Raw genomic sequence first — 26858 nt, forward strand, 5'->3', positions numbered from 1 at the left:
TAGTGCTACTGTAAATACTTTATTGTCTAAAAATGACTTTATTTAAAGATATTATTTTTATGGGTGGAATATATAAAATTGATTTTTTTCTCACAAAAATTTAAAAACATAATTCTAATGCTGTTATATTTCTATTAGCAAGACCTTTAGGGTCAGTTTAATTTCCACTCTTCTAGAGGTTATTTTCTGTCTAGCAGGGGAGTTTCTTTCTTGTTTTGATCCACTGTGACCTATTAATCTGCATCTCCATCTTAATTTGCATGTTTTCTTTTGTCATGGTTTGTTCTTAACCATGTGCCCTAAATTTATCAAGTCTCACCTCCTTATCGAAGGTCCAGTTGGAGACAGGTAGTATACCTCTGATCTAATCTCCTTGCTCTGAATCGCCTCTCCATATTTTCCACTCTTTTTCTCACTGGCTGGTTTTTGAGATATTCTTTCATATTTCTTCTCCCTTTCAGTATCTTCACTTTGGCTAGGTAGAAACTGCTATTTAACTTTTCCATTAAACTTTCAGTTTTATCTATGACGTTTTATTTCTACAACTTTTATTTGCTTCTTTTTCAAATGCCACTATATTTGATAATGTCTTCCTTAATCATATCTTCGATTTCCTTTTTTTTCCCTAAGAAAACATTCTGATCCAATAATTTTAATATCTGGGGTTTTTGCAGGATTACAAATGTTATTAGCTATTTCTGTTGATTCACAAACATGGTATCTGGCTTCCCCACACATTTCATGATTAGTTTTTCCCTGAGGTCATATTCCTTGGAAATATATCTATGAGAATTCTTTGAGGTCCAAATGAAGGTATGTCCCTCTCAGATATTTTGCTTTTGCTTTTATCAGATACCTGTAGATATTGCCAACCTGGGACCTCTTTAAAATATATTTTCAGCTTAAATTGTTTTCAACCATCCAAGTTAGTATGAAATTATACTGTAAACATATATCAGATGTGGCTTTTTAATGAAACTTCAAGGGATAATTTCTTTTTCTCTTTACCTTGAGCACAAGTTCAGATGGTCAAAATTCCTGTGCTATCTTCTTGGGTATAGTGGGTTTTGACTTTTCAATTTATTTCATTTTGTTTCTCACTAAAAGTCTAGCCTCTTGGATTCTATTTTTAATAAAAGGAGACTGGATATAGTTCATCGTGTAGCACAAACCCTTCTCCATGGGTCAGGAGCATAGGAGCGACAGGTTGCAGGGGCCAGCAGTAGCATCTGGCTTGGCACTCATTCAGGACCTAGCTTCACGGTTTCCCTTCACTTGACCTACCTCTCTCTCTCTCTCTCTCTCTCTCTCTCTCTCTCTCTCTCTCTCTCTCTCTCTCTCTCTCTCTCTCTCTCTCTCTTGCTTTCAAGCTCTCTCTCTTTTTTTTCATTTAAAAGTATTTTAAAATATTTTTGTTCATTTTTAAAGTTAAAAAAGAATTTATGGGGGAGGGTTTTCATGATATCACTTTGCCCTTGTTCCTATAGAAGCCTGTTGCTGTGGGTTTTAAAGCAGCCAGAGGCACGGAGAGTGGGATGCTTTAGGAGGGGCCATGGGGAAAAGCCGGGAAAGAGACTACAAAGGAGGTGGTGGAGACCTGGAGGGACATGTCCATGGCAGGTTCTGTGCTACAGCAGAGGTAAAAGCTTCTCTCAAAGGACATCATTGTGATTTGGTGACCAGCTAGGTCAGCTAGTTGTGCCCCTTTGGTTTTCAGGTTAGACACAGGAACATTTTGAAAGAATTTTCAGATTCAGAGGAGAGAGTTGGTTTAGGGGAAAGATATTCAGTTTAGTTTTACAGAAGGTGAATTTGAGGTGATAATGGGTCCTGGGGTTGGGGTGGGGGCTGGTTCTACCTCCTCGGGTACGATCTGGAAGCATTTGTAAGGTGCAACTGGTATTTAGTGTCCAGGGTCAGGGCTGCTGACCTGCAGTGTTTGCAACAGGCTAGAACAGCAAATAACTCTCCCATCTGCTATGCCAATAGCACCTGGGCAGAGGAGCCCTCTGACACAGAGGTGTGGAAATGGGGACAGCCAGGGTTAAGGGTCTGTGACCTCAAGAGAGAGATCAGAGCTCAATCTTCACATCTGTGGATCATCACAGTGATAACTGAAGCCTGAGAGTAAAGAGGAGGGTGCGGATTAGAACCGTGTGTACCTGGGAGAAGATGGTCTTAAGAAAGGCAGCTGCCAGGTGGAGGAAGAGGAAGAGTCATCTGATTCCCTGACACTGCTCTTTATCATTCCCAGGGCAGGCTGTGTCCCTGCCTCCCGTGTTGAGCTGCCCTTGGGCCAGAGCGTCTTGGCCATGCCCCTGCACTGTTCTGCGTGGATTACCTGCTGTCTCCCTACAGCTAGGCACTGGGACAGCCCTCTGCACAGTCCTAGGCAGAGAGCCGGGAAGCAAGGGCTGAATGTTCCAGAAAGGGGGAGGGGAAAGCTTGACAAGCACCACTTGATCTGAGGATCAGGGGATCCGTTTGAAATAAAATTTCAAGAGGCCAGGGAGATGAGGATGTTAGGAAAGAAATGTGAATGCTCAAGACAGAAAAGCCCCCCTGGTGTAAGAACCAAGTGATGCGCAGGAAGGAAGTGTGGATTCTGCAAGACGGTGGGGCTAGAAACATGTTTGTAATCAAAAGTAAAAGGAACTAATGACTATGAAAAGATCAAGGCTGCGATGATTGGGCCAATATTGGTCAATAACTACCATCTCTTATGGTACCAATTGCAACTACCAACTCCTAGGACTCCTGTTCTTTCTAAATCGCTGAAACCTGAACCACACTTGAAAAGCTCCAGCGTGAGCTGTTATTTCAACCCCTCTGTTGAAGACATGATGAGGGGTCCTGGAAAGCACCAAAGGGGAGGATGATCCCTAATGTGAAACACTTTAAATGGATCCCTTCATTTCTACTCTTCAACAAAATGAGCAAAAGTTCACCCAGAACTCTGAGGACAGTAAAATGGTCTTGACCTTAATCCTATCAAACTTGGTGCCCTCAAGCAGCCTTGTGTGACTATCTGAGAAAGTGCATCTGTCCTTCAAAGCAGAGCAAGATGCTGATGTAACACAAAGCCCGAGGTCACTTATCACGCCTGCTGCTCAGTGGGGGCAGCCACCCTCCGTAGTTCAAGCACGGGATCCATCCATGGCTTCCTCTTTCCCCCAGGAGACAAAAATGCTAGTGTCTCTTTCCATAGCACAAACAGTTAATAAAAGTGGCACAAATTCGAAGTCCTCCTCGCTCACAGAAGCACAGGGAGATGATGAGATGTTCAGTAGCAAGGATAAGTGGCAGATTTTTCAAGTGGGGAAAAGGGACAATTATTTAAAGAGTGAAACCACTAAAATTAGCCCATATTTCCCCCCCCCTGAAAACAAAAGAATTGCACACTAAAACCCAGAGTAAAATTTCCCTTGTATGTTTAAAACTGAAACTGTTTCGTGGGCCTGTTGATTAACCTGCTGATATTAATTGAGAGTCCTCAAAGCCATTCAACTCACGTCAATTAGTTTTGTGTTTTTCTTCAGGCAAGGCAACTGATTTCAGCCTGATTATAATGAAAGTAACAAATTACACAATATTCAGATGTGCTTCTTAGTTTCTATTACCTTGGAGCTTTGGGTGAATAACTTTATCAAGAGGGCTATTGGGAAGCCAACTACTAAACTTACCCCAACTGCCTCTCTGATTCTAATCATTCCTCTTTATCAGAACGGGGTCTGCTGCTCCACTTGGTGTTAAGAAGATTCTTCTTTGTATATAAAGTATGTTCACACCAATTCATGTCTTTATACATGTACTATTTTTTTTTGCATTACAATTCTTATCACACATATATACCACAATTTTTCATATCTCTGTTTGTACATAAAGTGTGTTGACACCCAATTTGAGTCTTCACACTTGTAATTTGGATAATGATGTCCATCACATTCCACCATCCTAGCTAATCCCCTGCCCCCTCCCTTTTCCTCCCACCCCTCTTCCCTATAAGAATTGTAATGCATTCTGCTGTCGTGTATTTAAAAAAAAATTAATCCAATTAAATAAAAAAAATAAACCTGGAGATGAGTGTGACAAGGACAAAGAACCCTGTAGCAAAAGACAATTCAATTAAAAACTATCGAAAGGTTAACATGGTTCTCCAAAGATAAATAATCAACGGCACATAAAAAAAACATGCTCAACAACATTCATCATTAGGAACCTGAAACTCAAAGCCATGATGTAATACTGTTTCCCATGAATCAGAATGGCTAACATAAAAAGAAAATAACAAATCTTTGTGGGGGGGGAAAAAAAAGAGTACACTTGTTTCTAGTGACCTCTTTCCTGGCTCAGGGCTTGTGCCCAGGCTGTCCCACCCTCCCTGTCCACCCAGCTGTTCCTCATGCTTCCAAGCACTTTACCACTTGAGAACAACAGTTGCTGTTTTTCTGCTGGGATCCCCTTCCCCTAGTTCTCACAAGGACCTCTCCCTCTGCTTCCTTGGATGCTGCTGCAATGCCATCTCTTGAAGGTAGCCCTGTCAGTGACCTTCCTGACACAGCAGGCTTCCTCCCCGCCAGGTCCTCTCCTGCATTCTTCAGCCATTTGCAGTGATCATTGCCTGGTTTGTTACCAACTCTTCTGCTTATTATTTACTGTGTCTCCTCCCACTAGAGCTTAAGATCCTGGAGAGGCAAAGCTTTGCTTTTGGTTTCTGGTAAATGTCATTGTCCACAGGCTGTGCCTGGTAAATACTTTTCAAATGCACGAATGCAAGTTTTGGTTTCTACTTTTTTTTTTTTTCCTGTCCAGCCCATCCAGACAAGTAAAAAATAAAAACAACCAAACAAACAAAAGAAGAAGAAAAATCATACACACATTCTGAATTCTAGTGTTTGGGGTTTGGTTTTGTTTGCTTTTTTAACTTTTGCTTTTTTTTTTCTTTCTTTTTGCATGCTATCCATTGAAAGCAGTTTTCACACAAGGCAACTTGATCACATCTAATCAATACCACCTGGCCTCCACTGAGCCAACAATTGCTGCAATTTGTCTCCGTGAAACTCACAGCTCACGCATCCACCTCTGATCACCGGCTTGCCAAGTCTATGTTGGTGTTCATGATGGAGTTTACCTTCGCTTCAGCAGGGGTCTTATTTGTACCCCTGTATCATTCCTTGAATAGGCGTATTGATGGATATCCTTCTTAGCAGTGCCAGAATCAAATTTTAATTATTCTGACTTCATGTATTTTTTTTTGGTGTGTGTGTGTGTGTGTGTGTGTGTGTGTGTGTGTGTTTGAGGTACCAAGGATTGAACCCAGGGCCTTGTGCATGCAAGGCAAGCACTCTACCAACTGAGCTATATCCCCAGCCCATCAAATTTTAATTTTTCTTAATCTGGCTTTTTGGGAAATGTCATAATCTACTTGTATCTTATATTTCCTTTAAAAAATAAAAAAGGGTACATCAAAGCCTGTTTTGGCAGTTCACTCACAAGAGGCAGTGGTACAGGTTAACTTGAATGGGCAAATTGGAACCTGTGGTCTGTATGCCAGACTGGGCAAGTGACCATTTGATAAGTAGCTACAAGCTCTCTGTATTCTGGGTGACCTGGTGTAGGGAACAGTGAGTGGCCATTCAAGTTCAGCAGAACTGTCTACACCAGGTGTATGTGTCATGCTGTGCAGTTACATCAATGTTGAGAATCTAGACCAGAGGAAAGACAGTTTTACCGAAACAAGAAATAAATTTAAAATTGTATGCAATCTATTAGATTTACCAGGGCAGACAAATCTTAAACAAATCAGCAAACAAAACAAAACAAAACAAAAACACAAGAGATTGCTGAATATATTTGTGGAGACAAATTGTTTTCTATTAAACCTTTCTTTTATAAGAAAATTTGCTTTGGGGAACATTGGAGTTCCTGTGTCCTATCCTTTGTTCCTACACTTTCGGGTTAAGGCACTGCACAACCAAGGCTGATATCTTTTGACAGGATCTTGGGAGACTTCTGAGGCATGTTCCATGAGAAGGGGTGAAGCAAGGATTTTGTTCAGAGGCTGACCCAGGTGCCTGCCTCTTCTGTGGACATCTGCCTGCCTCCGCTCTGGTCCTGCTAGGTTGGCAGTTATATCTCCTAACAAAATTCTACAAATGCTAAATCCTGCATAACCTAAATCTTACACATCTGCAGGGGGGATGGTGACAGCCCTAGAGACCCCTGCTGGGTCTCTCTGTCCTCCACCTGTGGATGTGGAGGCGGAGGCTGAGCGTCCCTTCCTCTGAGGCAGCTGATTCTGATGCTGGCTGCTTGTTGAGTGGAGCCCAGAGAATGCAGTCCCTCCTGTATGATATCCCAGACCCTACGGTTTCAGCCAGCGAGGATTTGGCTGCAAAATGGAGACACTTAGGGGAGATGAGTACTGAAACCTGAGCCAGGAGAGCCGGGTTCTGGTCTACCCCATTATTTCCTAACCGTTCCATTTCTTCTTCTCTTGGGCTCTTTCTTGCTATGTAACGTGGGGGCATGGACTTTGGTGGCCCTTTCTGGCCTTAGTACTTCATGATTCTGTTTTTCTGTTGATACGCTCAGAAGTGGCCTCATCGGGTTGTTCTGCAGCGTCCTGGCTTGTGCTAGTTTCTCGTTCTGTAGCAACATTCCTCCCACCACCTCCGACTACGGGAATCGTCCTTCTCCTTCGCTTAGACATTTACTCCTGCTTTTCCTTTCACACACTGTTTCCCTACTCCCAGTTCCTCGGAGTCTCACTGCAGACCATTTTCACACAAATGTTTGTGACACCTGCCCTGCATGTGAGGCCCTTGTCACTGTTGCCTGCTGAAATGTCAGCTTCTTTCTAGGCGAGCGCATAGAGGTCAGGGGCCACCTCCCTGGACCTTTCCCTTCTCTGCAGCTACTAATGTTCATAGTGGAAATTCTGCACGTATTTGTCAACTGGCTGCATGAACCCAATCCCGTAACTTCATCACACACCTGCCAAGGCGTCTGCCCTCCTCCCTCCCAGCTGAATGTCAGCCCTATGTTCCTGATAATTCAGTGGCTCTCTGCTCTTGGTGGTACCACAGGGACCTCAATCCAAGCCTGCCTGGAGATTCTGCCCTTTGCCGAAACGTGCATTTCTTTCTGTTTGTGATCTGAAGAACTTCCTGCTCATTCTCTGACGACTGACCCCACTTTGTAATTCACAGGGACACAGGACACTAGAGAGAATGCCCTCAGCTTTCTGCTGGCAAACACAAAAACTTGTCCTTACAAATGCCATCCTCACCTGTCCCCTTGAGCAAATTTCCCCTCTGGACACTTCCTGGTATTATGCTGAGGTTCCACCATTTCCCCAACTTCTCTCCTTCCTTCTTTCTTTTTTCTTGGGGTTCTTCTCACTGGCATTTAAGGCTGGTGATCCATTCGATAAAACCAGCAAATAAGCAAACCAATCTCCACTCCTTTAAGGCCCCTCTCACCTGTTTCCAGCCCTGAAAAAACAGATTCTTGCAAGAGTCGCTGACAGTATCCAGGATATTTTTATTCTGCTACCTTCTGTTTGCTTCTTGATCACCGGTACGTGGAGCAGACTCTTCAACCTCTTCATGAGCTCTTGCTGAGGTCATCCCGTCCTCCACTGAACCACAACCAAGGGCCCATTCCAGTTGCCCATCTGCCACACCCTCAGCAGCCTTGTGTGCTCGACGGTGTCGCTGTTCTGCTCCTGCCTTCCAAGGGTCCTACCACTTAAGCTGTGTCATGAGACCTGGTCCTCATTCCTCCTCCTGTCTGGTTTCTATTTCTGTCTCCTGGTAGTCTTGACGCTTTTCTATTAAGAAGTAAAATGTTGTGTTCTTGAAGGCCTTCCCTCTTGTCGCTCTTTCTCTGCTCCCTCTTATGTTTGGGGTGCAATCTCATCCACAGCCCTTCAACAGCCACATACCCTCACTTATAAAATTAATCCAGCTTTCTGACCAGGGCTGCAGCTCAGTGATACAACGCCTGCCTAGCATGCGTGAGGCCCTGGGTTCCTTCCCAGCATTGCTAGATTAATTAATTAATTAATCAACCCAGACTTATGTGTCCAGCTGTTTATTTGGCACCCCCCACTTGACTCTCTCAAACCAGCCCAAATGCTTGCCATAGTCATGATCCTCCCACCCAAACCTGGTTCTTTTTTGTTGTTGTTGTTGTTAAAATTTTGGGTCTTAGTTACTAATCCATGCCTATCCACATTGCTACCTGAGCCACTGAGGATTGTCATGCACAGAACATTGTCCCCATTTCATTTGCCCATGACTAGCCCCGTCTGTCATGGAGCTTAGATGCCTGGCCATGATGAATGAAGTCCTAGAGAAGGTGTGAGATCCAATTCTGGTACCCAGGAAGTGCAGAGCATTTTCCAAAGCATCCTCCTTCTTCGTGGAGCTGAGAGGGCCAGGGTGAGCGCTGGAGCTGCAGAGGGGAGACTTAGTCCATTAGGAAGAGGAATGCTGGGGCACCAGATCTTACCACCAGCTTTTTATGCATTGAGATCTCACTTTTTCACACTGTGTTTCAATAACAGGCTTTGGCTTTTCCTGTGCTGTCCTGACCCACCTGAGGAAAGGTGGGTCATAGTTAAGGAAAGGTGCAAGTATCCATGTCTAGCAGAGGGGAGACCCCACATTGCCACACATCTCTCATGGGGCGTAGGCCCCTCCTCTTTGCGATGACCTCAAAGAGTGTTAGAGCGGGAAAAGCATTTTTCTATGCTATATCCTCCTTTTACTTTGGATCACAGTCCTCCCCCCATTACCACTCATCTCAATAATATATAGTTTCAAAGACGTGATTTCATGCAGATGTGGGAGAAATAGAACAACAAATTCAAAGCTCCTCTTGCCATCAGTCTTTTGATTAAAGTGCCCTTTCCAGAGAGGTAAACATGACACTTCTCTCAGCCCCTGCATGGACTTATTGCACAACTAGATTGCTGCATTTTTATTGCAGGACCATCCTGCCCTTGTTTAAAATTGTTTTGACCTTTGGATGAGCATGCATTTAAAGAAAAAAAAAAAGAGTTCCATCTTTCTCCAGAATTAGTAAGCAATAATGAAAACAGGAAGGCAAGTTTGTCATAGCTGAGTGGCACCCGGCAGAGTCACAGCAAATATTTGCTTGACAACTTCATTTTGCTCCTGGAAAGAGCTTCTTTGTGACCCTGCGTCCTAAAGTCAACTGGGTGTAAATGACGCCTTCCCTGTCAGAGTCCAGATGGTGGCTCCTCCGGCCAGCCTTGCCTCGTTATTTCACACGGAATCTCAGTCGCAGGAGTGACATTTGACCTGGGGAAGGAGCTGTCAGAAATCCCTGTGTGTATCAATTTGCTACTTTGCAAGTTGAAAGCACCTAGAAATTACCATGTTCAGAAAGGTACCATATATTGTATTAGGGTGAACTGCTGAGGACCACGAAATTACTGCTCACTAGACCATTGAGGATGAGAACGGGTCTCCTCAATAACAGTTGTGGTTACAATAAGCTCACGCAAGCGTGCGTTACGGTGGAAACAGCAGCAGAGTCAGCTCCAAAGAGGGCAAAACTATCTTGATTGCAATGGGCAAGGATATTAGCTAACATCTTGATGGAGCCCTGTCAGAAGAAAGCAGTCAAGGGGCAGATTAAATATAACACTGAAATAGAGCCGTAGGGCATCAACTTGGTAAGAATTTATCTGGTAGTATTGTGGTCTGTCACCATCAAATGTGAAAGAAAACTGTCTAGTGTTGTATATTCTCAAGAAGTTTTACATATGCTGCCATGGTCCTCCCAGGATGAGATCAGAGTGACTTAACAAGTATCTAAAGGGATCTTTCCTCCCCATAAAAAACCAAGAAAGACTGGGGAGTGATAATAATGGCCAACCTTAACTCATTAAACATGAATGAATTACTCTCCGAATCTACCAAAGTATTTGCTAAAATGATGAAAATAAACTTAAGAGTTTTCAGAGGGAATAAAAACTCTAAAGGTTACTATAAACAGGATAAATAACAAGAAACAAATTCCTTTCAAGGAAAACAAAAAGCATGAAAAAAAACAACAACCTTCAAATCACTGCCCAATGATTTACAAGGACAATTGGCTTGTGGGAAGATCGAGTCAAACACTTCTGTGTCAGGGCCTAGAGAACAAGAGTCAATTTAACATTGTCCCTGATTTGAAGATAAAATAATCCTCCTCCTAATCAACATTTATTGAACCTTTACTAGGTGCCCACCTCTGCTTTAAGTACTGTACACACCTCTTCTCATGCAATCTTTCAGAAACAGCCTGGGAGATATGTGTTGTTGGAGGTATTCAGAAAGTACTGTCCCCAAACATGGCACCTTTATATTTCAGGAAACCATAGAAGTAATCCACAGAAACTAGAAAGAATTCCTTTTCTCTTATCTCCTGAAGTGAGCCAGAAAATATACGTGAACTTCTCTTGACAATAAGTCAAAAAACTGCTTTTCCAGAGGTGTCCTTCCTTTGGCCATGTCACATAAAATTTAAATAAATGTATGTGGTTTTCTCTTGTTAACTCTCTTGTGATTGTTGGAGCCATAAACCTAGCAATGGGTGAGAGAGGAAGTCTTTGCTCTCTTATGTTATCGTCACCATTTTAGAGATGAGAATGCTAAGACTAAGAAAGGCGAGGGGAATACAGAGTTTGTTTCTGAATGACTCCAAAGTCTTAGTTCTTAAACACTATGCAGACGCTCCATAGCTAGTGGAGTGCTCAGACAGAGCAGCAAAGGGCCATTATGCAATATGATATGTGCTACAGAAAAGGCATGCAGAGCATTTGTGCATGGAAGAATAGTAGCTCTATGTCAAATTTCCAATGAAAATTTTTATTAGAATATTATCTCATATAGATCTTGGAAAAGGCAAAGATTTCCAAACAATATAAAGAATTGGATTGTGATGATGTTTATACAGATCTATAAATTTACTGATTTACATATCTATTTTTAAGAATTAAGGACTGCTGTCTGTAGAAAGTCACCATTAAGGAAGGGAAGATGATGAGCAGATCTAGGCAGCAACCCTTGACTCCTTCACAGCCCAGGATCCAAGAAATGAAAGAAGAGCTGATCAGAGAGGTGGGTGACTGAGTAAACTCCTTAAAAATCAATATGGGGCAGCTTGAGACCTGAGGGACTTGGGATTTGATTACTGGAGCATAAAATAAAGAAAGAATCCCTTGACTTTGAACCCTGATCAGGGTTGGGAGGAGGAACAAAGAGAGAAAAGAGGGAGAGGAAAAGCCAATATGTTTGTTTCATTAATGACAGTTGGAAAGACAGGTTGACCAAGTGAAAATGGGAAAGTAGCAGCAAAGCCAATGAAGGAGATCACACAGTTTAGCCCAAACTGCTGGGGAAAAAAAAAAAATAACGTGTCAGGCAGGGCCGCCATTTTGTAAATACCACAGCCAGTCTCCTTAGAAGAAATGATATCCCTACAGCATCTCCTCACCTACAAAAGTAGTGACTAAAACCATTGGGAATGCCTGCAAAATGGGTCATCTCAGTTATTTATCCAGAAGGACCTTGTAGAGGGATTGCTGCTAGCTGAAGCTCACCAAGAGCCCCTCCCTCTCACTGTAGACATGGGGAGTGGGGTGAAATGGACCCCAAAGCAAGTGACACCCAGAGAGTGCTAACTCTACCTACCCAGCACTCTGCACGGCCACTGGCTGCAGAAGCTCAGTTGAAGACAGGCCAATTGTAACTTCACCCTCATGACAGAGATGGGTAAATCCCCAGTGCCAGGGCAGAGGCTTCTGTGCCATGGACCACCCATGGAGAGCCGATACGCACAGCTGTCACAGTTGCAAGCAACCACCAAATGCTTAGATAGGGCTGCTACTAACAAGCCATGGTGGAAGGCAGCAGGCCTTCAGTGGCCCATGGCAGCAGCCACAGCCCTGAGGTCTGCACTCCTACAACCAACAGGTAAGGTCAGCACATGCAGCACCCTAGTAGAACACAGATTTGGGCCTCTGGGTTGACTAACAAGCACCAGAAACCAGCAAGAGAATCATAGCAACTAGACAAGTGGCCCTGGGTCCCACAGGGTCCACAGCCACAAGTCCCAGAGTTGCCAGTTGACTCTTCTCCCTATGGCATTACCTGTTCCTTTCCAAAATCCCCCATTTCCTTTTTATTTTTAATTTTAATTTGTGTTATTTTTCTCTTTTCTCTCTTTTTCCCCCCAGGTTCATTTTTGCTCTTTCCTTTTCAATCCCTTTATAATTTAACAGTAATTTTACTATCTTTAATAACTATTTTTTCAACTTATTTCAGAACATACTCAAATTTTATGCTTGGGTTAGAGGAATTGTGGAGAACATTTTTAATAAGTTTCTTCTAAGGTTTATTAGTACATGGCTTTGCTCTGAAGTGACTGAAGTTAATGGGGCGTAGTATCTTCTCTCAGAGTGGTGCTAGTTACTGGGCATAGCAGTGGGTACAGGCTGAGTGGGAGTATCAGCGCTTAGATATTCACCTCGCCTGGAGCATTTAAAAGAAAGAAATTCACTAAATAGTCCCTGGCACAAAAATAGAAGAGATAATCCTTTAGTCAGAACGGGTAGAAATACAAACAAGACAAAGATGGCAATGGAATGAGTCAGCCCAAATGACCCACAACACTCTAACAACTGATCCCATTGCCACTACAGTGGAAGAAATGTATAAAGAATTTGGAAAATTCATAGCTAAAATGATCAGTGAACTAAAATAAGACCGAAGGAATAAACTAAGAGATGAACTATAGGAAGTAAAAGAACACTTCAATAAAGAGAAATTCCGAAAAAGAACCAAATAGAAATCCTGGAAATAAAAGACTGAATAAATTAAAAATTCAGTTGAAAGCATTACCAATAGATTAGAGCAAATAGGAGACAGATTTTCAGGCCTCAAAGACAAGGTGTATAATCTTGAAAACTAAGTCAGCAGTAAAGAAAAGATGATAAGTAAGAGACGATGACCAGAATATCCAAGAAATCTGTGAAAATACTAAAAGATCAAATATAAGAATCAGTGGCTTAGAAGAAGTCATTGAAATGTAAATTAAGGGAGTGCACAATCTTTTCCATGAAATAATATCAGAAAAAATGTCCAAAACTTGGGAATGAAATGTAAATCAAAACAGATGAGAAATTTAGAATCCCAAAGAAAAAAAATGTCATCCCCAAGGCACATTGTAATTAAAATGTCAAACATACAGTACAAAGATAGAATTTTAAAACCCATAAGATATAAATGGCAGGTCACATTTAGAAGTAAGCCAGTTATAGACTTTATGTGATCTTTCAGCCAAGACTCTGAAAGGTAATAGTTGCCAACCAAAATGGCTGTATTCAGAAAAGCTCTCCTTTGAATAGAAGATGAAAGGAAAACCTTCCTAGAGAAGCAGAAATGAAATAATTTCTAAACTAGCACTACAGAAAACATTTAATGAAATATTACATGTAGAAGAAATGAAAAACAAATATCAGAGTCAGCCACAAAGTTGACTTTCAATAGAAGAATAGTCAAGTAAAAGACAGTCAAATCTGAATTAAATAAATGACAGAAAATAAAAAAATCTTTCTGTAATAACATTGAATATAAATATTTTCAAATCTCCAACCAAGAGGCAGAATGGCAGAGTGGATTAAGAAATAATACCCAAAACATATGTTGTTTATAAGAGACTGACTTTTCAGGAAGAGTCATCCACAGGTTGAAGGTGAAAGAAGGAAAATGGTATATACCATGAAAAAGGAGACTGAAAACAAGCAGGAACAGCTGTACTCATGTCTGACGAAGTAGATTTCAAGATGAAGTTAATCAGAAGACACAAATAAGGTCACTTCATACTGGTTAAGTTGGGAACTCCCCCAAAAGATAATTATTGTAAGTATTTATGCCCCAAATTTCAGTGCACCTACTTTCATAAAACAACTCCTATTCAATATAAAAACTCAGACCCAAATACAACTCAGAAAACTTGTATTTCAATAAATTATAACACTTAGCATATATTGACAAATTTCTAGACTATATGACCCTACTTGAATTGAACCAAGAAGATATAGAAAAACTTCAACAGATGGATATCAAGCAACTCAAAGTCTTACAACAAAGAAAACGTGGAGTGATCTTAATATGAAGTGATTTTAACACATCTTTTCACCGATAGATAAGTCATCCAGACATAAACTATATAAAAAGACTGTTAATCAAAGAGAGCTCACAGACATCTGTAGAGTATTTCATTCATTGAGAACCAAATTCACTTTCTTCTCAGATGCACATGTAATCTTCTCCAAAATAGATCATATTTTACAACATAAAGCAAATCTTAGGAAATACCAAAAAATCCAGAAAATTTATTGCATATTACCAGATAATAATGGAATGAAATTTTAAAAAGTAACAAGTTTGAAAAACAGAAACCATTTATTTGTTTATTTATTTTTTGCGGAGGGGTGGGGCATGTTTTCCCAGGGATTTGAACTCAGGGGCACTTGACCACTGAGCCACATCCCAGCCCTATTTTCTGTATTTTACTTAGAGACAAGGTCTTACTGAGTTGCTTAGTGCCTCACTTTTGCTACAGCTGGCATTGAATTAGAGTTCCTCCAACCTCAGCCTCTTGAGATGATGGGATTATAGGCATGTACACTATTTCTGGCCAGAAACCATTTTAACACAAGAATATTGACTTATAGAAGTAACCAGGGGAGGAATTTTTTAAAAAGTCTTAAAAACAAATGAGAACAGAGATACCACATATCAAAATCTCTGGGACCCTATGAAGGCAATTCTAAAAAGAAAGATTACTGCATCGAGTGCCTCCTTTAAAAACAGAAAAAAAAAAAACCCAAAAAACAGAAAGATCCCAAATAAATAATCTGAAGTTAAAACTTAAGACTGTAGAAAAGCAATAACAAAATAATTCCAGAACTAACAGAAGACAGAAAAAAATTAAGATTAGCGTTGAAATTAATTGAGAATAAAAAAAATTACAAAGGATCAACACAACAAACAGTTGGTTCGTTGAAAAGATATCAAGATTGATAACCCCTTAGGTGAACTAACCAAAGGAAAAAGACCTAAATCAACAAAATTAGAGATGAAAAGGATGTATCACCACAAATATCTGAAATACAGAAGATCATTAGAAAATATTATGAAAACTTGTATTTCAATAAATTATAACACATATATTGACAAATTTCTAGACTATATGACCTACTTGAATTGAACCAAGAATATATAAAAAAAACCCCTTCAACAGATCGATATCAAGCAATTAAAAGTCTTACAACAAAGAAAAAGCCAGGACTGGATAGATTCTCAGCTGAGTTTTTCCTGACTTTTAAAGAAGTAACGCCAACACTCCTCAAATTATTCATGGAATAGAAGGAGAGAAAACTCTTCCAAATTCATCCTATGAAAGCCAGTGTCACCGTGGTATCAAAACTACATAAAGACATATCAAGTGAAAAAAACTACAGACCATTATTGCTGATGAAAATAGATGCAAAAAGCCTTAATAAAATATTAACAATCCACATTCCAAAACACATTAAGATTTTACGACATGATCAAGTTGGTTTCATCCCAGGTATGAAAAGTTGGTCGAACATATGCAAATTAGTAAATGTAACTCACCACATAAATAGAATTAAGAACAAAAATACACGATTATTTCAATAAATGCATAAAAGAACTTTCAACACAACTCAGCACCCTCTCATGCTAAAACCACTGAAGAAACTAGGGATAGAAGTAATTAACCTTAACATCATAAAGTTTATAAATGAGAAACCCCAAACCAACATCATACTGAAAAGAAAAAAAAAATCTAAAAGAATTTTCTTTAAAAATCAGGAAGAAGACAAGAAGTTCCACTCTCATCACTCCTGTTCTATATTGTTCTTGAAATCTGGCCAGAGTAATTAGACAAGGGGAGGAAACAAACATGAAAAGTAGAAGTCAAGTCATCTATTTTCTGATGATATGAGTGTATACTTAAAATACCAAGAAATTGGGGCTGGGGATGTGGCTCAAGGGGTAACACGCTCGCCTGGCATGCACGGGGCGCTGGGTTCGATCTTCAGCACCACATAAAAATAAAATAAAGATGTTGTGTCCACCAAAAACTGAAAAATAAGTATTAAAAAATTCTCTCTCTCCTCTCTCTCTCTCTCTCTCTCTCTCTCTCTCTCTCTCTCTCTCTCTTTAAAAAAAAATACCAAGAAATCCCCACTGGGAAAACTACTAGAGCTGATGAATAAATTCAGCAAAGTAGCAGGATACGAGCCTTAACATATAAAAATTAATAGCTTTCCTGTATACTAATAATGAGTCTACTGAGAAAGAAAAACAATTTCATTCACAATAGCCCCCCCCCAAAAAACCCAACAAATAAATAAAAAAAAACCACTACAACAACAACAAAAGAAACCCCTTTGGGAATAAATTAAACCAAGAAGATGAAAGATCCCTACAATGAAAATTACAGAACACTGAAGGAAGAAAGTAAAAATAACCTCAGACTATGAAAAGACTTCACATGTTTTTGGATAGGTAGAAATAATATTGTCAAAATGACAACATTACCAAAAGCAACATACAGATTCGATGCAATTCCAATGACATTCTTCACAGAACTAGAAAAAAATAATTCTAAAATTCATATGGAAGAATAGAAGACCCAGAAGAGTCAAAGCAATATTGAGGAATAAGTATTAACACAAATTTAACATCCCCCCCAAAAAAAGAAAAACAAATAGCTCAATTCATAAATGGGCAATTGAACTAAACAGACATTTCTCCAAAGAAGAAATACAAATGGCCAACAAATATATAATAAAATGTACAATATCCCTAGGAAGCAGGGAATTGCAAATCGAAACTACACTGAGGTTTTATCTTACTCCCACTAGAATTGCAACCATCAAGAATACACATGACCATCAGTGCTGAAAGGGTGTGGGAGAGAAAGTACACTTATATGTTGTTGGTGGGACTAAAAATTAGTATAGCCACTTTGGAAAGCAGTATGGAGAGTTCTCAAAAGACTCCTTTCTCAAAAGACTCCTTTCCTAAAAGGAATCCTCACATGACCCAACTACCCAATCTTTGGTAATTAATAAAAAGAACAAAAATCAGCATACCATAGTGATGCATGTGTACCAATATTTAAAGCAGTGAAATTCACAGTACCCAAGTTATGGAACCAGCCTAGGTGGCCCTCGGTAGGTGAATGGATAAAGAAAATGTGATACACACACACACACACACACACACACACACACACACACACAATGGATTTTTACTCAGCCATAAAAAAATGTGATTATGTTATTTGTTGGTAAATGGATAGACGTAGAACATCATGCTAAGTGAAGCAAGTCCAAAAGTCAAGGGTTGATGCAGAAGCTAGAGAGAAATAAGGTATTTTAAGGAAACTGAAATCTCATGAAAATAGAAGGGAGAATAGTAGAGAGTAAGAGGAAGGGGATTGATGGGGAGGGAGGAAGGATGGGGAAGGCAAAGAACTGCAGAAAATAAAATTGAACAAAGTATGCTACATGTGGGTATAAATACATATCAGTATGAATTCTACTTTTATATATAACTATAATGTTCCCGTTCAAACATTAGTTAATACAAGAAAAGTCAATAGAGTAGAGTAGAAAGGGAAGATGGAGAGAAAGAAGTACAACAGGGAATCGAAAGAAAGCAAATTATGTTACATCCATTTATAAATGTATTAAAATGAACCCTACAATCATGTGAAACTATAATGCACTAATAAAAAATATAAATTAAAATGTCACCATTAAAAAAGTGAAAACTGCTAGTCATAGATGTGGAGAAAAATTTGTAGTTCATGTACCTGGCAAAGGACTCCTATCCAGAATACATTAAGAGCTCCCATGAACCCATGAGAGAAAGATGAACAACCCAGTCAACAAACAGGACAACATTCAAATAACCATTTCACTCGAGATGATATCCAAATGCCCAAGAAGTTTAATGGAAGGTACTCAACCTCATCACTTATTAGATAAATGCAAATTGCAAATAAATGGATACCATAATACTTCTGTAATATTAAAAATGATCCAATATTGAGTGTTGTTGAGGATGTAGAGGAACAACATTCATACATCACTGGTACAAATAGATCCAACCTTCCTCGAAAACTGTGGGCAGGAACTACTCAACCAATCACGTCTCAACCCAATATTCCATTCTGGATACATAACCCAAATAAAGGAAGGTCCAAGTCCACAAAAAGATAAGTACAGACATTTTAATTACAGCTTTAATTCATAATATCCTTAGCCTGGAAACAGTTTTAATACCCATCGTAAGAAAGCGAGGTACATTAATAAAAGAGAACTCTTCAAATCAGCCAGGAAGAGTACTTCATGCATGAATGACTCTCACAGATACACTGAGTGCAGAGGGATAGATAAAGGGTATGTACTGCATTATTCAACAACTTGTATGCATTTCAAGAGCAGGTGAAACTAACTTAGAGTGACAGGGGTCACAATAGTGGTGGCCTCAGGGGATAATGATTGGAAAGGGACACAGAAAACTTCTGGCGTGTTGGAAACAGTTCTTAACTTCATCTGGGTGGTTGGTGTGCCTGTATGCATATGGAAAAATTTATTGGGCTCTACTCTTAACATGAAGCTACCTTATGCTCTGCACCTTGTGTTTATTAATATACCTTATGTATGTATGCATATATAGGCATGACCTGTCACTTACACCTTAAAAAATAAAAACATAAAATGTTGAGAAGATTGACACAAATGTATCCATAATTTGTATACACATTCAGGTTCCAGAATATTTTATAGCAATAAAGTTAAAATAATTCATAAAATGTATAGCAATAAATTTACAGATCATAAAATTAACCCATCTTAAGTATGTAATTCAATGATTCCTAATGAATTTATTGAACTGTGAAACTATTGCAAATTAGTATTTGAATATTTCCATCATCCCCAAATTCCCTCTGGCCCATTTGTAGTCAGCCCTTGCTCTCCCTACCCTGAATCCCAGGGAAGCACTGATCTGCTTCCTGCCCCCATTGATTTGCCTTTTTTAGACATTTTATGTAAATGAGCTCATATGTATGGCTTTTGGATCTAACTTTCTCTCACTCAGCCTATTTTTTTTTTTCAGTTCACCCATGTTGTAGGATGCAATTCTATTTAGTTCCATTTCATTATTGAGCAGCATTTCACTGTATGCACAGTTTTCTCATTCATCCACGGGCCTTTCTTTATTTTTTGCTATGAATTTTAAACCCAGAGGTGGTTCATTTTCCTTGTTAGGAATTCTATTCTTTAAAAAGAAAACAGAGCAATCCCATAAACCACCTCACTAAAAGTAAAAGGAGGAAAAACCCTGGCTATGCTTTCCACCTTTAACACCATAGAAAAAGAAACTCAAAAACGGCTGGAAAATGTTATAACCATCTCTGCAAAAAACATCCTCCAACATGTAGCGATGAGATGGCTCAGTGTAGGGAACAGCACAGGTGACAGCCAGCACTCAGCTGAACCTTGCTAATGGCCAGGCCTGGAACTCTATAAACAGAGTACGTCATGGTAACTGATACCCAGCAGCCACCAGACTCTATGTGAGCCTGTCAAACCCTCCTTCCAGTTCAAACTTCTCTCCTCACATTTAAATTCTTTTGCTGATGTCATTAAAGCTTAAAAGCAATAAACAAGGGCTTAAACCACAGAGTCAAAGGCCACACAAATTTTAGCTGCTACGTGACAGAAGTGGTGGTGGTGGGGGATGACTAATATCTCTAATTTATAATTAGGAAAAAAAAAAAAAGCTCTTGTCAGGGGTCCATCACTGTAGAGTCTTATGTTTATCTAGGAGGAGGAACAATTTGATGAATTATTTATAAAAAATTAACTATTTTTTAAGAAATCAAGTCAATGAGCAGTTTTACCAAAACTTTTCATTAAAACTTTCTATGGATTAAGATTGATGAGTGATGGGATATTTATGTCTATTTCAAATTTTAGTTAAATATTCTCCTGTTCTGTTCGTTTGCATTACTTTTTAATCTTGGTGTTTTATTAATGAGAATTTCTCCATTTAGTGTTGAGAATGTTGAACCCAGTGCTGGGCGTCTTAGCTACTATTACGCATGGATTGACCGGTGGATTCCTTCTCTTTTACTCTGGAACGTGAGAAAGAGAAGGAAAAGCACCGACAGAGGGCAGGCAAGCCATGGTAACCACTGGGCTCTGACAGTTGGTACAACTTCAACAGCAATCAGCAGGTATCAAGAAGGTCCCTCAAAATAGGGAGAAGACAACTTCATGTTCCCCCCCCAAAGAATTCTGTATGACCACAAAAGTCACCCCATGGCTCCCTCTTCTGGCTAACATGAGTGACTGCACTTCTTCCCCAGTAAGCAGCACTCCTTTGACTTCTGCCTCCTGGAAACAAAGTATTCCAATCTGTACTCTCTGTGTTGAGAGAGATTTCTGCTCACAGTCCCTTAGTTGCCCGGAGACCACCTAGTGTGACTAACTGTAATGAAAAGATCCCAGTGTAGAACAGATTCCCCTCTACAGGATAGACTTTCACTGCTGTATCTTTTACTAGTGTGCCATTGAGCACCATTAATTCATTACCGGTAATCTAAGTGAAACTGAGATTTTCTCTAGCACTTTTACTTTATTGACTGTTCATATAGAGGTTTTGGTCAGCACATTGAGTATATTTTTTTTTACTTAAATCTAGAGATATGAAATATTTTTTCACTCAATGTTTACTAGTACATACTATGTTTAATTATTTGTCCATTTTTTTCTTCTTTGATATTTATAGCATGATTCAAAATGAGACTAGTACTTGGTAGGAATATGTGGAAGACAGAAAGTTAGGCTCAAATTTGCTTCTGTGTGAGGGGGAATTGCGGAAGGCATCTATGCCAGAAAGGGTTTTTATTTTTATTTTTTGGATAATTTATTGTTTTCAGAAATTTTATAAGGAAAAACTTCACAGTATAACTAATACATTGAATCAAGATTTACTTTTTCTTTCTGCACTATTTTGTGAAGAAAAATGCGTGAGCATTTTGAACTAGGAATGTCACGTCCAAACCACCAGAATGCCTTCTATAAATCTATGATATTTATCTACTGAAAGCACTCCTCCCAACACCTGCCTGCCTTGCCTCAGCCCTCAGAGGACAGACTGTCAAGGCTTTAGATCTCTAGACAAAGGCAAATGTGCTTCACAATTTAAAAATAATGACATCAAATCAGATGCAGAAGCTAAGTAATATTTATTCTCCTGTTCACTTCTGCAGTTTTCTGATTAACAATGAATGAGGTAAGACTTCAGTGGTTCCTACAGTGGGTGCCTGGAATTTCCAACACATCATCAAGTGGTCAGAATAAGAACTACTAAGTTGAATCTGCTGTGAGAACACAGGAACGAGAGAAGGTCCAGAAACCTATGGCATGAGAACAGCAGAAACCAAGAAATTTCAAGAAACTCAGAATCATGCCTCATAATATTCCAAACACGGAACACACGGGGTGGGCAGAGTGCTTTCCCCGGAGCATTTGTGGTAGGAAAAGAGCAGGGGGTGGACGGTGTAGGAACAGATTCTCTTCAGCTCCATTGGCTTTTACCCCTAGGGGCCGTGGTGATTTGAAAATCACTGTCATAGGAATGAAAAAATAAATAAAATATGTAGAAAAAAATACAAAAACAAATCAAAGCACAGGGAAATGTTGAGGTAGCTGTTCAGATTCAAATGAGAAATCCTCAGCAGAATGACATCACCTGAACTTGGAGGATGAGCCCGGCCTGACAGGTGCTGGCCTGTGGCGGTTTTGTGGAACTTATGTGGGACGCAGAGGCTGGACACCTGAGGAGTTTTTAGGAAGCAGGTTTATTGACTACAGGGTTCAGAAGTGGCTCTTGCCTAAGAATATTTCCTCTGAACAAAAATTTTGGAAATTCTTTGAACTTTGTACTCAATGGTGGTGGCCGGGGGTGACAAGGGCTCTCTGTTCCATACTCTAGACCAGACATGGGTTTCACAAGGTTTTACCAAGAAAACAGATAGTTTTGCAATATCTTTTTGTACAACGATGCGGACTAACTCTGTCACACCTTTTGTGTGCAAACCTGGCATTTGCAAGAAAGGGGAAACTTCCAACCGCAATAACCTTCTACGGAGTCCTGCTGATCTGACAGGAGGAGAGGCGTCCTTATGGCCAGGGTCTTTTGGGTGGGTGTCTGTGGGCTGCTTCCGAATAGTTCCTTAAAATACTCTTCCTTATCCATGTAGTTGCAAAGTGAGGAAGAGCCCATAGGGACAGGAGTGCCTGTGCCATGGAGGAACAACATGGCAGGAAGGAGCTTTTGGGCCAAGTATTGATTAAAATCATGGGAGGCCGCTGTTCTGGACGACGCTCTTGCACGGGGCCACAACAGACCAGGCTAAAATTGGAAATGGGGCCATCCATGCTAAAGTTCCATGTCACCAAACCAGAACTAAGTTGTTATCTGACCCTGGGAAAAGTGAGAGTGGGAGAGAGCCAGGTTTCCCCGCAGGCTGATGCCCATGACAGGGAAGTTCCCTCTGCTTTAATCCTTTAATCCTTCAGGAAGTAACCTGAGGTCTCTGATGTGAACCAGTCTGTGACTTTCTGTTGATCTGTCTCCCTGTCCCAGGCTCACAAGGAAAGTGTGACCGGCCTGCTTTTCACTCTTGGTTCTGCTTTCTTCGACCCTCTTCTCTCTGTGAAGCCAGCCTCCTTTGCTGAGCCCATCTGAGCGCTTACTGTACTTTATGGAAGGAAATGTTGCCCGACTCAAGAATCACAACCTAAACCCACTAAGATCTTCAAATAGAAGACCTCCAGCCAAGGTCTGAAACCAGTCAGACTCAGACAATGAAGGGAAAGATGTCTTCTTCCATTTGTGGAAATTAGAGAGTAAGGGGAAAAAAAGGAATTAAAACAACAACAACAACATAAAAGGAGATCTCATGAAAATAGGAGGAAGGAGACCAATAGAGTAGAGGAAGTGGACAGAGAGGGAAGGAGAAAGGGGGGCGTCGGAAAACACAGGGGAATCAAATCTACCAAATTATGCCATGCCAATGTGCAGGTACACCACAATGAAACACACACACACACACACACATATACATACATATGTATGAAATTATAATGCACTAATTAAAATGATAATAGTAATAGAAGGGAGACCAATGGAACAGAACAAGTGGATCAGGGGGAGGGGAGGGAAAGCAAGAGGGTACTGGGGCTGAGATTTTGTATTATGTGTGTGCACTAATATGGTACAGTAACTCCTACTATTATTACAATCATAATGCACCAATAAAATAATGTCAACCCCCCACAATTCAGAGAATTGGAATCTCCAAGAAACACTCCTTATTTGGACTCAGGATGGAATCTGTTCATTCATAAACAAACACCCCAGTGAAGGGCATCCCCTTAAAAAAAATCTTTCCATTGTTTTAATTTTGTCCTTTGACAGAGGACAAGACAAACCAAGAGGTATAAGAAGAACAAGGAAAGGAATGGAAAGAAGTATGTCTGCACTGCGGTGGACAGCTCTAGCTGGAGGAGTAGTGGCCTCAGCAGAGGATGATGACCTTGGTGAGGGCCACAGAGGAAGGGGAGGGCCAACAGGGAAGAGAACCAAGGGACCTTCTGCCACTCAATGTCATTAGGTCCCAGAACCCTGTGAGGTGAAAGTTACATTACAGTTCAAATGGAGCAGCACATGTAAAAGTCCAGGAGCACCAAATACCTGGGGAAGGGATCTTGGGGGAAAAGAAGATGGCCTCAGCTTAGACTTAATTTGAATCCTGCCCTCACCTGCAGGATTTTAGACTAGTTCCTTCATCTCATTGACATTCTTCCTCTAATGCAAATAACCACCATATAATTAAATATCTAGCATATCCTCCAGGAGATATCCAAAACACTTTTATATTCTTTTTCCATTAAATAAATGCAACTTACTTTACAAGAGAAGACAAGACAGACTTCATAGAATATTTTTTTTTCTTTTGATGCCGGGGATTGAACTCAGGGGCACTGAACCACTGAGCCGCATCCCCAGCACTATTTTGTATTTTATTGAAAGTCAGGGTCTCACTGAGTTGCCTAATGCCTCTCTTTTGCTGAGGCTGCCTTTGAACTTGTGATCCTCCTGTCTCAGCCTCCTGAGCTGCTGGGATTATAGGTGTGTGCTGCTGAGTTTAGCAGACTTCATATAATTGTGTGGTGGGACGGGGGAGGGGCGGGGGGCTAGTGATTTTTAGTCTGCATTCATGCATGTCTGGAAACCATAATTACTCTAAACACTCTCTTTGCTTAGTCCAGCCAAAAGTAAGAGTATGCCACAAAGCCCCCCCCCCCTTTTTCTTCTGTGGGCTCAGATAATAGCTGTTAGATTAGCTCCAGGTAAAGGAGGAAACCTGAGAAAGGGAACCCCCATCCTCAGACAAGGGTGTAACCAAGAATCTGTCTCTTCTGATTGTATTCATAGTGTCTCTAAGGGTGATGGGGATCCCATTCTCAGGCTCCATTGTCCACCCCAGTGATCGCTACTCATCCTCAGGGAAGAGAAGTGCCACGTTTGCCTTGGATGTTCTAGCTCTGGAACAGCAGACAGATTCCAAGAAGGAAAGGACATTGTGTACAGCAGTAGGGGTTGCTACATAGAAAAGCTTGCATTCATCTTCTGATTATATACAGGTTGCCAGGCTCACTGTGGCACAGGGATCAGGCATGTGCACTGTGGCAGAAGGTTTCTGAGTGGAGATGTTAGCTGCGGCATCACTCAAATGACCTTTCTGCTCCTCTGATGCCTGACTGATAGCCTGGCTGCTCTGAGGCCACTAGGCTGCTCCTGTCATCATGGAGTCAGGCAGGGAAACTCGGACAGGCCTGTTCCTTTAAGATGTGGGATGACTCAGATGGGCACGTCCCCATGAGCCCTGCCAGAACTTTCTAGAACTGTACCATAGTCTAGGGGTTTTCCTACCCAACCCTCCTTCCTTCCCTCTTCCCACCACTGGAACGGAGCTGCTTCATGGTCTCAGGTTCTCTCAAATCTCCCCAGGTCCCTCTCCCTACTTCCCCTTGTACACACCGCCAGTTTCTTGCCCATCTGATTCTGCTTGGCATCTGCTTCTTGGGAGAGCCGAGCTAACGCCGCAGCTCTGTCATTTGCGAACTGTGTGGAACTCTAGGCTAGATTGTAAACTGATGTGAATCCAGATCCAAGCAGTGGATCCTCGGTACAAACTTCTTACCTTCAGTCTGTGATTCCTATCATGCTGCAGGCTCTTTGCCCACGCAGAGACCACAAAAGCAAGACCATAGCAATAGTTATTACTTAGGGAGACTTACACACCCCGTGGATCCAAGGCCAGCCTTGACACTACCGTTTATGTTGTTCCCATCCCTCCCTTAATCATTGTGAAATCGCCACTTTCTTGTAAGCTGCAATTAATAACCCTGTATCCTTCCTCTTGCTTTTCTTGCCTGTGAGGTGCTGATTTCCCCTCCCCTAGGGCTGATTTGATTCTTTTTCACTTTGCGTAACTGCGGCTCTTCCAATAGTTCTACTTTGAAATTCTCATTCTTCTAACACACTGTTGTCAACTTAGCTTTTCCCTTTTATCACATTCTCCAGCTTTTTTTTCCCCTTCTGCTAAATTTGCACTGCTTTCGGATCTAATCTGAAAGCAAGACCTCATGATGAAGCTCTGCGCTCTCCTCCTACTTTATACATTTGATGTGCACTTTAATAGACTTGTTTTCATTTTGGAAATGACATGCTGATGTAGCAACAACTTGAGAACGCACTGTGTCACATACACAGCAAATTACTCCAGGATCACCGCCGTAGGAAGAGCTGTTTGTGGGAAGGTTTTATGCTTTTCTGCAAATTTTCAGCTTTAAGAGAACTGCTGAACTGGCTGTATTGAAATGGAAAGAGGCTTGGATTCTCTTATAAATGGTTAATTTCTGGGATAATACCTTTGGAAATAGGTTTCTATCATTGGGTTATTTATACTGTCAGTGTTTTGATCATGAATTCCTAGAAGTACCTGTATTGTGTACAATCAGTGGTTGAAGGATGCTTGAAAAGACATTGATAGTATACATATTTTTTTAGAAGTTCATTTGCTTTATAATTAGTAGCAAATATATTTTTACAACATTAAATTTTTTTTTCCTTTCGTTAAATGAAAGAATGGGCCCAGAGATGCTGAATCAACCATTGTGTTCTGAGCTCAGTGGTGGTCTCAGCTCAGTGCTAAAGGGACGGATCCCAACTGCAAAGCTTTGCAACTGAAGTAACCCATCCTAAGACATCTCATGTTAGATTTTCTTCTGAGTCTTCTCTAGTTCTGGAGATTCAATAAAGAACTAGGTTGTAGGAAATTAGAGCAAATTATAAATTGTTAGCCTTCATTATTAATCTTTTGTGTATACAAAAGATTCCTGTTATAGCAAATTTGTGCTGTGATTTCAGGTGGCCTCCATGAAGTTATCTTGGATATACTATAAGACAGTTGGAATGCTTGAGAGAATGCTGGGGATATGGCTGGAATCGATGTAAATGATTAATTACTTGAAGTTGGTGCTCATAATCTCAAGTTTTCCTATTTGTATGTTAAACCTCTATTGTATGAATCATGGTGATGCCTCATTTGTAACCCATGATTTTCCAGGCAATATGTGTTTTGATGAT

General features: G+C 40.5%; 1 protein-coding gene across 1 annotated transcript in view; it reads right to left on the reverse strand.

The window, feature by feature from the left end:
* Positions 1-26858, reverse strand: part of Cntnap2 (contactin associated protein 2) — a 1300648-nt gene that overhangs the window by 418786 nt on the left and 855004 nt on the right. The window lies entirely within an intron of this gene.

The sequence above is a fragment of the Urocitellus parryii genome, chromosome 3 (assembly GCF_045843805.1).
Source record: "Urocitellus parryii isolate mUroPar1 chromosome 3, mUroPar1.hap1, whole genome shotgun sequence".
NCBI lineage: Eukaryota > Metazoa > Chordata > Mammalia > Rodentia > Sciuridae > Urocitellus > Urocitellus parryii.